Raw genomic sequence first — 16,396 nt, forward strand, 5'->3', positions numbered from 1 at the left:
TAAAAGTTATGATTAATGAGACCGAATCGATAAAATATCGATTAATTCGATTTTCTACCGAATTAATTGAAATAATCAATTTTTAAAAATATTATAATAAATTTATTTATTAATTAAAAATTTATAAATTTACTTATTTAGAAATTATATTTTTTATTTTGTTTAATTCGATCTATTCGATTTATTCGATTTAATCGAATAAGAAAATTTAAAATTAAATTAATAAAAATTTTTAAATAATTAAAATTTTGAAATAATCGAACGATCGAATTTTTAAATTTATCAACTTATTAAATTTAACTGAATTTTTACTCACTCCTATCATCTACAGAAAAATGGTTCTCATAATACAGAAGATCATGATAATATACTGGTCGGCTACTTCCCTAAAAATGGATGAGATAAAGCTATTAGAACTTCTTGAAATATTTAAAAACAACAACAACAACACACGGTTGAACTAATTGCTGAAGAGGTATAGTGAAGTTGGACCTGTGTAGCAGCATAACTACAGAGAAATAAATCAAACTCAGACGGATGATAGATCATTTTATCAACGACAGTTTATAAAATCAACAAAATAGGTGTTATTTTTAGAATTGGATGGTATGGTATATTAACATACTGAATGAGTGAGATATTAAATTTAAGAGTGAGTATTCGATTAAAATTAAACCGAATCGAATCAAATTAACCAAAATCGAATCGAATCGATTTTTTTTTAACTAATCGAACCGACCAAATTTTTAAATAAAAATCAAATAAACCGAACCGATAAAAGACTTAAGAATTTAATTTTCAACTGAATTAACCGAAATAACTGAATTATTTAAATTTTATAAAAATTTATCATTTAGTTAAGGATTTATAAACTTATTTACTTAAAAATTTATAAATTTTTTTTTATTTTAGTTAATTCGGTTTATTCGATTTAACCGAATAAGAAATTTTAAAACTGAAACCGAACCGAATTAATCAAATTAATCTATTTGTTTAGAAAAAATAATCAAAATTCTGAAATAACTGAATCAAAATTTTAAATTCGATCAATTTATTCAGTTTACCGAATTTTTGCTCCTCCTAATTAAACAGACCTACTAAAATGTTTTTGCCTCTATCAGTATGAATCTCAACGTCAAGGAAGAGCCATGTGTGATGCCTTTTCTGAACCACCACATAAGTGATTTTGGCTTTGCAGTCCACTACTATAGAGTCGCATACTCGCATGCCTAACAAAATTCCGTCATAGACAAAATGAAAGGAAACAAAACATCAATTTAGATAAAATAAAGTATATCAAAATTTGGCACTATTATTGTAAAGATTAACCAACCTGACTTGAAAAAAAAAATTGTTTATTTTCATTTGATATAAAAAGGAATATAAATAATAGAGTTTAAAGTTAGTTAGTTCAACTCGATAATTTTATAAATATTATAAAATTAGCTAACATTCAAATCATGATCTTATTTCTTTAATTTTTATTTGAATTATAAAGAATATATAATATATTTATAATACTATTTTTATCTAGTATTTTTTGATACCTTATAAATCCTAAGTTTTAAATTATTTATAATATATTAAAAATAAGTAACACTATAATTATTTTATTAAAATGATAATTTAATTATAAGAGCATCTGCAACGGCAGATGCGTTATAACGCTCTAATATAATAATTAAAAATTAAAAAATTAAAAAACAAATACAGATGGTGGGCCAGTCAGAGGTTGGCCCACCACACTGTTCACTGAACGCGTTCAGTTCACTACAATTGCCACATGGACAAAAACTGCTGACTCATCCTCTCTCTCTGTTATTAACGCATCCTCTCTCTCTTTATTAATCTGCCGTTGCAGATGCTCTAACAATAATCATGCTACTATCTCAGCTTTAGTTCAATAAATCTTTTAATTATCAAACATGAACTAGCCAAGCTAAAACACCCTATCTACTACCGAAAAAGAAATCAAACTCAGAAGGATGATAGATCATTTTATCAACTACAGTTCCTAAAATCAACAAAATAGGTGTTATTTTTAGAATTGAATGGTATGGTATATTAATATACTGAATGAGTGAGATATTAAATTTAAGAGTGAGTATTTGATTTAAATTGAACCGAATCGAATAGAATTAATCAAAATCGAATTGAATCAAATTTTTCTAAACTAATCGAACCGACCAAATTTTTAAATAAAAATTGAATAAACCGAACCGATAAAAGGCTTAAGAATTCGATTTTCAACCGAATTAACCGAAATAACTAAATTATTTAAATTTTATAAAAAATTTATCAATTAGTTAAAGATTTATAAATTTACTTACTTAAAAATTTATAAATTATTTTTTTATTTTAGTAAATTCAGTTTATTCGATTTAACCGAATAAGAAATTTTAAAATTGAAATCGAACCGAATTAATTAAATTAATCGATTTATTTAGAAAAAATAATCAAAATTCTGAAATAACTGAATCAAAATTTTAAATTCGATCAATTTAATCAGTTTATTCAGTTTAACCGAATTTTTGCTCATTCCTAATTAAACAAACCTACTAAAATATTTTCGCCTCTATCAGTATGATTCTCAACGTCAAGGAAGAGTCATGTGTGATATCTTTTTTGAACCACCACATAAATGATTTTGACTCTGCAGTCCACTATTATAGAGTCACATACTCGCATGCCTAACAAAATCCCGTCATAGACAAAATGAAAAGAAACAAAACATTAATTTAGATAAAATAAAGTATATAAAAATTCAGCACTATTATTGTAAAGATTAACCAACCTGACTTGAAAAAAAATTTATTTATTTGCATTTGATATAAAAAGAAATATATAAATAATAGAGTTTAAAGTTAGTTAGTTCAACTCGATAATTTTACAAATATTATAAAGTTAGCTAACATTCAAATCATGATCTTATTTTTTGAATTTTTTATTTGAATTATAAAGAATATAATATATTTATAATACGATTTTTATCTAGCATTTTTTGATACCTTATAAATCATAAGTTTTAAATTATTTATAATATATTAAAAATATATAACACTATAATTATTTTATTAAAATGATAATTTAATTATAATGATAATCATGCTCCTATCTCAGCTTTAGTTCAATAAATTTTTTAATTAACAAACATGAACTAGTCAAGCTAAAACACCCTATCTACTACAGAGAAATTAAGAAATCAAACTCAAAAGGATGATAGATCATTTTATCAACTACAGTTCATAAAATCAACAAAATAGGTGTTATTTTTAGAATTGGATGGTATGGTATATTAACATACTGAATGAGTGAGATATTAAATTTAAGAGTGAGTATTCGATTAAAATTGAACCGAATTGAATCAAATTAACCAAAATTGAATCGAATCAAATTTTTTTAAATTAATGGAACCGACCAAATTTTCAAATAAAAATCGAATAAACCTAACCATTATATAAAATAAAAGTCTTAAAAAGAATTTAATTTTCCATCAAATTAATCCTATTTCTTTAATTTTTTATTTGAATTATAAAGAATATAATATATTTATAATACTATTTTTATCTAGTATTTTTTGATACCTTATAAATCCTAAGTTTTAAATTATTTATAATATATTAAAAATAAGTAACACTATAATTATTTTATTAAAATGATAATTTAATTATAACGATAATCATGCTACTATCTCAGCTTTAATTCAATAAATTTTTTAATTAACAAATATGAACTAGTCAAGCTAAAACACTCTATCTACTAGAGAAAGAAATCAAACTCAGAAGGATGACAGATTATTTCATCAACTACAGTTCCTAAAATCAACAAAATAGGTGTTATTTTTAGAATTGGATGGTATGGTATATTAACATACTGAATGAGTGAGATATTAAATTTAGAAGTGAGTATTCGATTAAAATTGAACTGAATTGAATCGAATTAATCAAAATCGAATTGAATTGATTTTTTTTAAAACTAATCAAATCGATCAAATTTTCAAATAAAAATCGAATAAACCGAACCGATATAAGGCTTAAGAATCCGGTTTTCAACCGAATTAACTGAAATAACTGAATTATTTAAATTTTATAAAAAATTATCAATTAGTTAAGGATTTATAAATTACTTATTTAAAAATTTATAAATTATTTTTTTATTTTAGTTAATTCGGTTTATTCGATTTAACCGAATAAGAAATTTTAAAATTGAAATCAAATCGAATTAATCAAATTAATCAATTTGTGTAGAAAAAATAATCGAAATTCTAAAATAACTGAATCAAATTTTTAAATTTGATCAATTTAATCAGTTTATTCAGTTTAATCGAATTTTTGATCACTCCTAATTAAACAGACCTACTAAAATATCTTTGCCTCTATCAGTATGATTCTCAACGTCAAGGAAGAGCCATGTGTGATGCCTTTTCTGAACCACCACATAAGTGATTTGGGCTTTGCAGTCCACTACTATAGAGTCACATACTCACATGTGTAACAAAATCCCGTCATAGACAAAATGAAGGGAAACAAAATATCAATTTAGATAAAATAAAGTATATAAAAATTCGGCACTATTATTGTAAAGATTAACCAACTTGACTTAGAAAAAAAAAATTGTTTATTTTCATTTGATATAAAAAGGAATATAAATAATAGAGTTTAAAGTTAGTTAGTTCAACTGGATAATAAAGTTAGCTAACATTCAAATCGTGATCTTATTTCTTTAATTTTTATTTGAATTATAAAGAATATAATATATTTATAATACTATTTTTATCTAGTATTTTTTGATACCTTATAAATCCTAAGTTTTAAATTATTTATAATATATTAAAAATAAGTAACACTATAATTATTTTATTAAAATGATAATTTAATTATACGATAATCATGCTACTATCTCAGCTTTAGTTTAATAAAATTTTTAATTAACAAACATGAACTAGTCAAGCTAAAACACCCTATCTACGAGGGTAAACAGTATTACCTTTCTTATTTCAATCACTTCTCTCAAGAGGACCTTTTGAAATTGCCCATCATTCACCCCATGCTTGAATATGCAAGTATTTCAGTGAACTTCTACTTTGGGTGTAATATACACGAATTAATACTGATAGAATATGATTCTGAGTGATGATTTCATAAAAATTTGATTAAATTGGATAAATTGATCGAATTTAAAATTTTAATTTGATTATTTCAAAATTTTAATTATTTTTTAAAAATCAATTAATTCGGTTTGATTTCGATTTTAAAATTTTTTATTCGATTAAACCGAATATATTGAATAGACCGAATTAAATAAAATAAAAAATATAATTTATAAATTTTTAAGTAAGTAAACTTATAAATTCTTAACTAATTGATAATTTTTCATAATATTTAAAAATTTTGATTATTTTGATTAATTCGATCGAAAACTAAATTAATCAGTATTTTATCGGTTCAATTTATTCAATTTTTATTTAAAAATTCGATCGATTCGATTAATTCAAAAAAAATTCGATTCAATTCAATTTTGATTAATTCAATTCGATTCAGTTCGATTTAACCAAATACTTATTCTTATTTCTGTAGAAAGAAAGTAGAAGTTCCTTGCGAAACAACCCGAACAATTCATAAAAGTTACAAACTATTCCCAAAATCCTTGAATGTGACCAAACCTTTATACTTGAATGCTTGGGGCCAATCAATTGAAGCTACAACCTAGGTTCGAGAAAGAAATCACAATCGAACAACATCATTAATGTTGTCATCAATTCCAACTTTGGAAAATCTGAAAGACACAGAGAAACCTATCTAATCTAGTACTTGGCAAGAACGGCTTGTTTGTGTGACATACGGTCCAAATATTATTATCGGCGTGTCTGTCAAAAAAGGAATTTGGTCATGCAAAGCATCATGGAGCACCGTGTTTCGTCCTCCGACCTATTGAGCGAACAGTGCAGGTTGACAGTATGTCGATAAGTATTAGCCGAATCAGAAAATGAAACCCACGAACCTTGGCATTGATCTTTAAAGCAATATTTTCCAAATACTTTTTTTTCTTCTTTACTTGCGCCATATGTCTAGGCTGTTAGTATCGATGAAATTAAAATATCTTCATAATAGTATAATATTGTTCATTTTGAACCTAAGTCCTCATGATTTTATTCTTAGGCTCAACAATCTTCTCCTTGAATAAAGGACCACTGAGACCTCCCTTATCATTCTCATCATGGTTCGGGTCCAGACTCCCTCTACTGAGAGCTCCTACCATTCTTCTAATGGTCCGGGTCCAAACTCTCCGTACTGAAAGACCTCCTACCATTCTCCTAATAGTCCGCTCCCTTACCATTCTTCTCATGATTCGGATCCAGACTCTCCATACTGAAAGCTCTCCTATTATTCTCCTAATAGTTTGAGTCCAGACCCTCTCTACTGAGAGCCCCTTATCATTATTCTAATAGTTCAGACTTCCCCTAGCTCCTTCGTTTTTTCTGAGAGTCCCGCATGGCTCTACATAGACCATGACTCTGATATCAATTGTTAGTATCGATGACATTAAAATATCTCCACAATAGTATGATATTGTTCATTTTGACTTAAACCCTCATAGTTTTGTTTTCGAATTCAACCCAAAAGACTTCATACCAATGAAGACATCTTCTATCTTATAAACTCATGATTTTTTTATATATTTTTAATGTTGAATTTTGATTGTATCTCAACATTGTTGCTCAAGCTCGGTTTCACATATTCTCTTGATTCTACCTACGGTGAAAAAGAAATGTCAAATAGATGAAAGATATGCTTTCAACCTTATAGGAAAGAATAAATACCGTAGGAACCACCCGTTTCCGGTAAAATGATGATCAGCAATTCAATATAGCGTCCAGTTATTCCCCAACTATTAAATAGCTCAGTTACCGACGGGTTTTCTTAAAGCTAGTTCTAGTCCATCAGGGGAACCACCTCAATTTCAATAAAAGGCCTTGGATTAAAAACCTTTAAATTCCATAGAAAAGTCTGGGCTAAACGGAAATAAAAACTTAGTTTGTTTAATCGAGAAAGTGATGTGTAGTATACCATGCCAATGTTGCTGCACATGAGAACAAGATTGTTGCAGAATTGGTGTACTTCATCTTGGGGAAGACACGAAGAGAAACTTATGCACGTCCAATATTCCACCATCAACCACTCTCTGAGATTATCAACAGAAATATTAACAGATTTATATGGCTTGTGTGTGTGTCTATATTTAGATATATGTATATATGCAAATATAATTGAGCAGATCAAGATAGAAGTAGCTGACCCAAATGGTTGGAATAAAGTTTGACAATGATGAGATATATCCAATCTCATAACATAGATTTAAATGAACATGTTTCAGGTTTATAAAGTTGAAATTTACCCGCACAAGTGAAAAGGGGCACAAAAAGCAAAACCTGCTGACAAGCACAGTAGGAAGCCGACTAAGGTGAATCTTTATATATTGCATTTTCATTATTTCTGCTTTAGTATATTGTGTAGTAGTTAGTAGGACACCCTTGTAGTAATATTGTTTTTTTGTTGTCAGTAACAACCAAGTATATTATGCACTTATGGATTATTATCTGAATTCTCTCTTTAATGTTTCAGGCAAGAGAAGGAATTCAAAATAATAATTAAGCATGTTGCGCAGGCAGATACTAATCATCTCAATGAGTTCTTATATGGAAGATAGATTGATGCTCCACAGAAGACCATTCAAGCTTTTAATATTGTGCTCAGGCAATCATCTTCTGCAAAGTAATCCAACTTTATTGTTCTCTATGTTATGCCTTATATTTTTAGTGACTCGTACACTAATAGCTAGGTTTGCACAAAATTGTTGCTCCTCAGTTACTCTTAACTATTTTTGCAGAGATATAACATTATCAAAGTCATTCTTTTCTCCCACTTTCCGTAATGTGTCTGATATAGGTGGCGGTATGGAATCCTGGAAGGGGTACTACCAGAGTCTTCGGCGAGCACAAATGGGGTTGTCTTTGAACAATGGTATTTTCATGTGCAAACACTTTATACATTCACCCTATATATTGGTGTCCTTTCTTGATCAGTGATTTTTTTTTGTGGATTTCACATTGTTGAAAATTGAAGTAGTCAAGCATGTTAAGATATAGCAGTCAGTGTATTTAATTCTCATTAAGTTGTTTTGTAAACAAAGTTGATAACAGATGCATGCTGATTTTTGACACTTTCTTTCTTAGATATATCTGGTACTTCTTTCTATAAATCTACGATGGTAGTGGACTTCGTAGCTGAGTATCTTAACCTCCATGATTTCTCAAGGCGATTATCTGGTGGAAGACGCATTAAGACAATTTCCTAAAAGAACAATAGTCACTTAATATTGTGTTTGGTCATCATCTTTTGACTTTAGTATTTTCTTTTGTTGCCATTCTCAGATTTTTTTTGTTTTTTTTTTCTCTTTCAACTGCTGTAGATACTAAAAGTTCTAAAAGGAATAAAGGTTGAGACAACTCACAATGGAGAATTCTTCAGACGCTACAAAATTACTGGGATAACCAAGATGCCCATGGGCCAACTAATGTGTTTCTCTGCCTTCAAATCTTATTTTTTTATTCAATACTTCCTATAATTAATCTCCAATACAAAGCAAACTACAAACCTACTTTTCAGGTTTCCAGTTGATGAAAAGGGTACTGAGATATTTGTGTTGCAGTATTTTAGAAATCAGTACAACTATCTTCTAAAGTTTACCTCATTGGCCATGTTTTTAAGCTGGTAGCGACACCAAACCAACCTACTTACCGATGGAGGTCGTTTTCTTTCATTTACACATAATTATTTGTTTCATTGACTATTCTATCTTCAATTAAGATCTTAAGTGTTTTTTTCCTCCATGATATGTACACATTTTTTAGGTTTGTAGAAGGGCAAAGGTATCAACGGGAGCTTAATGAGCGACAAGTGACTGAGTTACTAAAAGCAACGCGTCAACTGCCTCATGATCGGATGAGGAGCATCGTGGAGGTATGCATTGAACATAGCTATAATGCAAGGACGAATTAGACTTTTCTTGTTATTCTACATGAGCTCTGTCTTGATAGGGCTGTCAAGAATCTTGTTGGTAATAGATAGATGGAGAAGAAATAGAGAGGAGAGGAAGGGGGAGGGAAAGCCCTTTCATTTGAGGACAGAAAATAAAGGCCCCAAATCCTCCTTAAAATAAGCTTCAATTTACAAATAATAATAGCTTTGACCCTTCTCCTCCCTTTATCTCGTTCAGTCCCAAAGCATTGTTTTGTTGGTTATTCATGAGATCCTACATATGTTGTTTGTCTTTTTTAAATAATATGTACTCAAACTCTCACTTTTTTGACTTTTTATTAGGCTCTTTTGGTCACTGATCGAAGTATTCTGTTGTTGTTACAGATTGTCAGCCAGAATAAATTCAACGACGACAATTTCGTGAAGGAGTTCAGTATTAAGATTGACGATGAGCTTACCCTAGTTGACGCACGCGTCTTGCCGCCACCTAAGGTAAGTATCGTCAAAAATTCTCAAGTCTGTGTTACCAAGTGCATCTGCATTTCATTTATATGCTTTTGATGTCTTGCAACGTTAGTGAGCAATATGTAACTAATCTGTTCTATTTGTTTTAGCTGAAATATCATGACTCAGGGAGTTACTAGTTATGCTCACCTTATTGATCATGTTCCACTAGCCGAATTTAGGAACGCACGATTTCTCACTCCCTGAGTCATGGTATTTCAGGTAAAACAAATAGAACAGATTAATTACATATTGTTTACTAACATTGCAAGACATCAAAAGCATATAAATGAAATGCAATTGCACTTGGTAACACAGACTTGAGAATTTTTGACGCTACTTACCTTAGGTGGCGGCAAGATGCGTGCGTCAACTAGGGTAAGTTCATCGTCAATCTTAATACTGAACTCCTTCACGAAATTGTCATCGTTGAATTTACTCTGGCTGACAATCTGTAACAACAGAATACTTCGATCAGTGACCAAAAGAGCCGGATAAAAAGTCAAAAATGTGAGAGCTTGAGTACATATTATTTAAAAAAGACAAACAACATATGTAGGGTCTTATGAATAACCAACAAAACAATGCTTTGGGACTGAACGAGATAAAGGGAGGAGAAGGGTAAAAGCTATTATTATTTGTAAACTGAAGCTTATTTTAAGGAGGATTTGGGGCCTTTACTTTCTGTCCTCAAATGAAAGGGCTTTCCCTCCCCCTCCTCTCCTCTCTATTTCTTCTCCATCTATCTATTACCAACAAGATTCTTGACAGCCCTATCAAGACAGAGCTCATGTAGAATAACAAGAAAAGTCTAATTCGTCCTTGCATTATAGCTATGTTCAATGCATACCTCCACGATGCTCCTCATCCGATCATGAGGCAGTTGACGCGTTGCTTTTAGTAACTTAGTCACTTGTCGCTCATTAAGCTCCCGTTGATACCTTTGCCCTTCTACAAACCTAAAAAATGTGTACATATCATGGAGGAAAAAAACACTTAAGATCTTAATTGAAGATAGAATAGTCAATGAAACAAATAATTATGTGTAAATGAAAGAAAACGACCTCCATCGGTAAGTAGGTTGGTTTGGTGTCGCTACCAGCTTAAAAACATGGCCAATGAGGTAAACTTTAGAAGATAGTTGTACTGATTTCTAAAATACTGCAACACAAATATCTCAGTACCCTTTTCATCAACTGGAAACCTGAAAAGCAGGTTTGTAGTTTGCTTTGTATTGAAGATTAATTATAGGAAGTATTGAATAAAAAAATAAGATTTGAAGGCAGAGAAACACATTAGTTGGCCCATGGGCATCTTGGTTATCCCAGTAATTTTGTAGCGTCTGAAGAATTCTCCATTGTGAGTTGTCTCAACCTTTATTCCTTTTAGAACTTTTAGAATCTACAGCAGTTGAAAGAGAAAAAAAAAACAAAGAAAATCTGAGAATGGCAACAAAAAAAAATACTAAAGTCAAAAGATGATGACCAAACACAATATTAAGTGACTATTGTTCTTTTAGGAAATTGTCTTAATGCGTCTTCCACCAGATAATCGCCTTGAGAAATCATGGAGGTTAAGATACTCAGCTACGAAGTCCACTACCATCGTAGATTTATAGAAAGAAGTACCAGATATATCTAAGAAAGAAAGTGTCAAAAATCAGCATGCATCTGTTATCAACTTTGTTTACAAAACAACTTAATGAGAATTAAATACACTGACTGCTATATCTTAACATGCTTGACTACTTCAATTTTCAACAATGTGAAATCCACAAAAAAAAATCACTGATCAAGAAAGGACACCAATATATAGGGTGAATGTATAAAGTGTTTGCACATGAAAATACCATTGTTCAAAGACAACCCCATTTGTGCTCGCCGAAGACTCTGGTAGTACCCCTTCCAGGATTCCATACCGCCACCTATATCAGACACATTACGGAAAGTGGGAGAAAAGAATGACTTTGATAATGTTATATCTCTGCAAAAATAGTTAAGAGTAACTGAGGAGCAACAATTTTGTGCAAACCTAGCTATTAGTGTACGAGTCACTAAAAATATAAGGCATAACATAGAGAACAATAAAGTTGGATTACTTTGCAGAAGATGATTGCCTGAGCACAATATTAAAAGCTTGAATGGTCTTCTGTGGAGCATCAATCTATCTTCCATATAAGAACTCATTGAGATGATTAGTATCTGCCTGCGCAACATGCTTAATTATTATTTTGAATTCCTTCTCTTGCCTGAAACATTAAAGAGAGAATTCAGATAATAATCCATAAGTGCATAATATACTTAAATCATATTCTCGTGCAACCAAACCTGATGCTATCCTTATTTTCTTCAGAGAGTTTTGTTGTAAAATCATTTTCTTTGAAAGGGTCCAGCAGTATACAAGCTCATCTAACCATCATAAACGGATAATCGCCTTAAAAGTTCATTGTTGTGGAGGATGACAAGCTCACTGAGTATTCTTCTATTGAGAACCTTGGATTTAGATTTAGGTGATGTTGCAACCTGGTCATACACACAAGTCAAAAGAAAACCAATATAACTATATAGAAAATGGAAAATTATATTTATAGGTTAATGTATTTGTAAACCACTCTTAAGAACACCAAGAATACATTGAGCCTTTTCCAACTAAAACCTTTGGAATAATTAGCATTAACTCAAATGTAACAGGATATCACAGTCCAAGTTTCTGAATATAAATCATGCTAGTACCATTGTTTAAAATAAATTCAGTTGTGCCAAAGCACATCTTGGATTTGGGTAATCCCATATACAAGAGGGCGTTAAGAATATTGAAACTAGGTCTGAACCTTTCCTAAGAACATAAATTCCGAGATAAGTAATCATCTAGTCGATCACACAACCACAACAATTCTGTGGATCAAAAGTAAGAGAAATCACCAGCAGATTATTAATATGAGTATGAAGGAAAACTCCCTTTTGAACAGCAAGCTTCCCGACTTTTCTACAATGGTAAGCAAAATTGAAATTAAGTCCCTCCAGAAACGTAATAAAGTTAACATGACATGGCTCTCTATTGGGGATGAACAATTAAGCCGTCAACGGTGACCGCGGGCAGAAAACAATGAAGCCTAGAAAATCATTCTCAAATACAATGATGCTGTCAATGCTCCAGAGATTTTTATTCTGCCAAAAGTATGCAAAAGAAACGAACACTCCAATTATCATTGCAGCATCGTAGACAGTGGCTTCAATACACGAACATCAATTCCGTGGTGTTTAATTCGTGAAATCAGAATATGCGACCACTTAGCTTTTAGATCTAGAAAAAAAATAACAGTCGGCCGAACAGAGCATGCTTAATATACTACTAACTAGTATCGACAAGTACAACAATTCGAACGAAAAGAAGAGCCAAAGAATCTCACGTGGTAGCGGAAGATATTCTCATCATCGACCACAACGAGGAAGTGGTTTGCCGTCACGACGCACTTGTGCCCCTCCGTCCCGTATCCCGGGCGAGCCGGACGGCTCAACTCCTCGATCGAATCCGGAGGCGGAGACGGAGACGAGGAATCCCTATTCCTCAACTGCCTCTTTTTTCCCCTTCCAAGGTCAGACGAACCGGCCACTGACGATAGAGACGACGCGACATTGAGCCCTCGCTTCCTCCACCTCCGCGCAGCGACATCGGTCGCGAAGAGCGTGGCGATCCTCCAACACCACCACTAGATCCGGCTCCCCGTCCCTCGCTTCCTCCACGTCCGCGCAGCCGGGATAAGATCGCTCGCCAAGAAGAAGAGTCAAGAAGGCGAGGAAGAAAGTGGGTTTACATGCGGAAGAACTGGCTCACAGCCTCACACCGACTCACTAGAAGCTTCTGTAGGCGTGGCATCCAAATGACTATTCTATCCTTGAGTGAAGACAAGAGGCAGGTGACGGGACTCAGCTAATCGCAGGTAATCGTCTTCAAGGCACAAAAGTCGGTGTGGCGTCCCAGTACCGGTGAGCTTTAGGTTATGTTTCCTCGGAAGAGTTTTTTCTTTACCTGCCACGTGGCTACACTGCAGCATCGGTAATGGTTACTCCAACAATAGCACGCCATTGGACGTCCTAGTAGACCCTATTCTTTAATTCTAAATTATACGATAATATATTTCTAATTGCTCAATAAAAGCTTCTATTTTCTTAATTTTGCTCTGTTCACCTCTCTCTCCCCTCCATTTTTCCACCCATTTATAATAACTCAATTTTAACTAAAATTTATTAAAATATTAAAATAAAAAATATCAATATTATAATAATAATTCAAAGCTTATAATGTGAATTAAATCTTAGTAAAACTTTAATGGAACATTTATAAACAAATTAGCCATTTAGGCCTTTATGCCCAATCTCAAATAGGAAGCATCATCAAACAAACAAATGAAAAAAACTGTCAAACCGCAGAATCTGAAGATAGCATGGTCGATCACAACAGCAAGAATCACTAAGCATAAAATACATTAAAAATAATTTATTTCTCCCCTCCTACACGGTACAAGTCTTCAGCTTTCACATCCATATATCAAAACATACCAAAAGCTACAAGATTATCTCAATCACTTCCACGTATCATACCAAAGATTACAAGATTATCTCAACCATGTTATCCGTGTCAGAGCGACTACTTGGCATATTGAATGATGTTAAACTTCTGCTTGCCAAAGCTCAACTACGCAAAAATATGCCTGTATTTGAGACAGAAAAGGCCAAGTAAACACAAATGAAAGATATGCAACAGATATGATGCACCTTGAAGATACAACAATTTCAACTAATTGTAAACAAACCATCAAGAAATCAATCTCAATAGAATCCACTGATTGGTAGCATTCCTTCGTTTATCAATCCTCGTTTGCCATAGTGAAAGATAATCAATGTCTTAAATAATTCAAAATTGAGATAAAACACTAAGATGGCAGCTAAAATAGTGTATCTTTGTCTGCTATATCTTTGTCTGCTATTTTGAATAGTTAAGCATAAATTCCTTCTTGATTGTCTATTGCACATCAAAGGCTTCAACTTTTCCAATCTCCTGGAACCATCAATACCTTTTAAAGTTTGTTGATTGTGTACCGTCTTAGTAGGTAAGAAGTGTGATCACTTATTCTGATAAGCTCTTGAGTATCCCATGTGATAAAAAATGTTAACATTAAGGTAGATGAACTGTGTCTAAATAGCAAAAACTAATTGGCGGACCAGGACTTCCAAACCTACAACAATTCCACACTGAGTGTCAATGAGCATTAATGAAATGCCTTCCCATTTGAATTTATATAGGGACTATAGGACAATAATGTTGTGTTTGGTTTGCAGAAATGGTAATTATATAGCTTAGGAATTCTCATGGAATAACAATTGTCATATTTGATTATACAAATATATTTTAGAATACAAACTACAACAGGACAACAAGGTTTAGATCTAGTACCAATTAAAGGACAATGGAGAGAATTGATGAGAGAGTGGTATAACATAAAGTGTAGGGATCAATCATTTATGCTTCCAAGTATACTTTTTGAAGAATCCTCGTTTTATCATTGCTAGTAAACTCTTTTCAAGAATATTTTTTAAAATAGTAAACTCATATCCAATGGGATCTTATAAAAGGTGCTATACTTCTAGAATATTGAAAAATAAATGTTCTAACCCACCACCATTACTCACCATCAGTCACCTAAACCGTCATCTGTATCCTGATGCCCAACAGTGTCATATGCAGGATTTATGGCATGGTCAATCTGCAGAAGGTATGAAGGTAGGGATGCTAGGTGGCTAGAAGTTGGACAACGAGTGGCAACAATGAGATCACCCCCATCCTGAGAAACAATTATTGATCTTAATCTGGATGGATTGCTGCTCAAATTTAAATTGAGCTCAGATGGAAGACAAAGAAGGAGAGGATTCAAAAATATTTCCCTTTTACAGAGATAGTATTTTGCGCACAACAAATGGACCTGAATACTTTAATTAGATTTAAAGATTCTTCGGATTCATAATTAGGGCCCTCATCATGCAGGTTGACAAGAAGATTGCACCCTCAAGATCAATAAATTTCACTCTCCCTAGAATCACACCCAAGGATCCAATCATCACCTTACCAATATATATATAATATGGAAAATAATTATACTATGCTCTTGGCTAGAATTTATTTACTTATTTAGTTTGAGAAAAATAACATGATTTTCTCTATTATTTTATGCACAATGAAGCTATAGTAGTAATATTGTCTTCCCTACGTATTTTTTTTTATATTTCAAAAAACCCTGAAGCACTACAATTCACTCAAAAGAAAAACAAGAGAAGATAGCACTTACACATTTGATTTCACTTACGTAACCACCCTAATTCTCTAGGAGAACTTCCAAATTTGGTAATTTCAAATTAAAACAAACATAAATATGATCAGCCAAAATAATATTAACATATCAAAACTATAGTGTTTATGTCTAATTTCCATAATATTTTCGCTTAATTTATAAAAAAAAATGAATATTTGAAACCATTGCACACTTTCAACGTTGCCAAAGCGATCAAACAAGGCATTAGAGAGGTAAGCCAACCTGATTCCGAAGAAGCTCAAGCCACAGCGACAGGTGACGGCTGGGCGGGGGTCTTCTTCGACTTGTCAGGGCGATCAGCAAAATCCTCAGGATTGTAGACGACCGTGATGAAGAGGGAGCAACTGGGGCAGCGAGCGATCTCCTCCCCGAGGCGAAGATCTTCCTTAGTGATCTGAAATAAGTCACCGCATGGACAGGGGTAGGTGAAAACTTGCAGCTCCTCGTTCCATTCCATGTCCTCGATCTCCACCTCGTCGTAAGACAT

The 16,396-nt window shown here is 32.1% G+C and overlaps 1 pseudogene; it reads right to left on the reverse strand.

The window, feature by feature from the left end:
• Positions 1–7,264: 7,264 nt before the first annotated feature.
• LOC141826433 (protein argonaute MEL1-like) lies at positions 7,265–16,396 on the reverse strand (annotated as a pseudogene).

The sequence above is a fragment of the Curcuma longa genome, chromosome 4 (assembly GCF_044706935.1).
Source record: "Curcuma longa cultivar G26 ecotype Majalengka, Jawa Barat chromosome 4, ITB_CL_G26_1.1, whole genome shotgun sequence".
NCBI lineage: Eukaryota > Viridiplantae > Streptophyta > Magnoliopsida > Zingiberales > Zingiberaceae > Curcuma > Curcuma longa.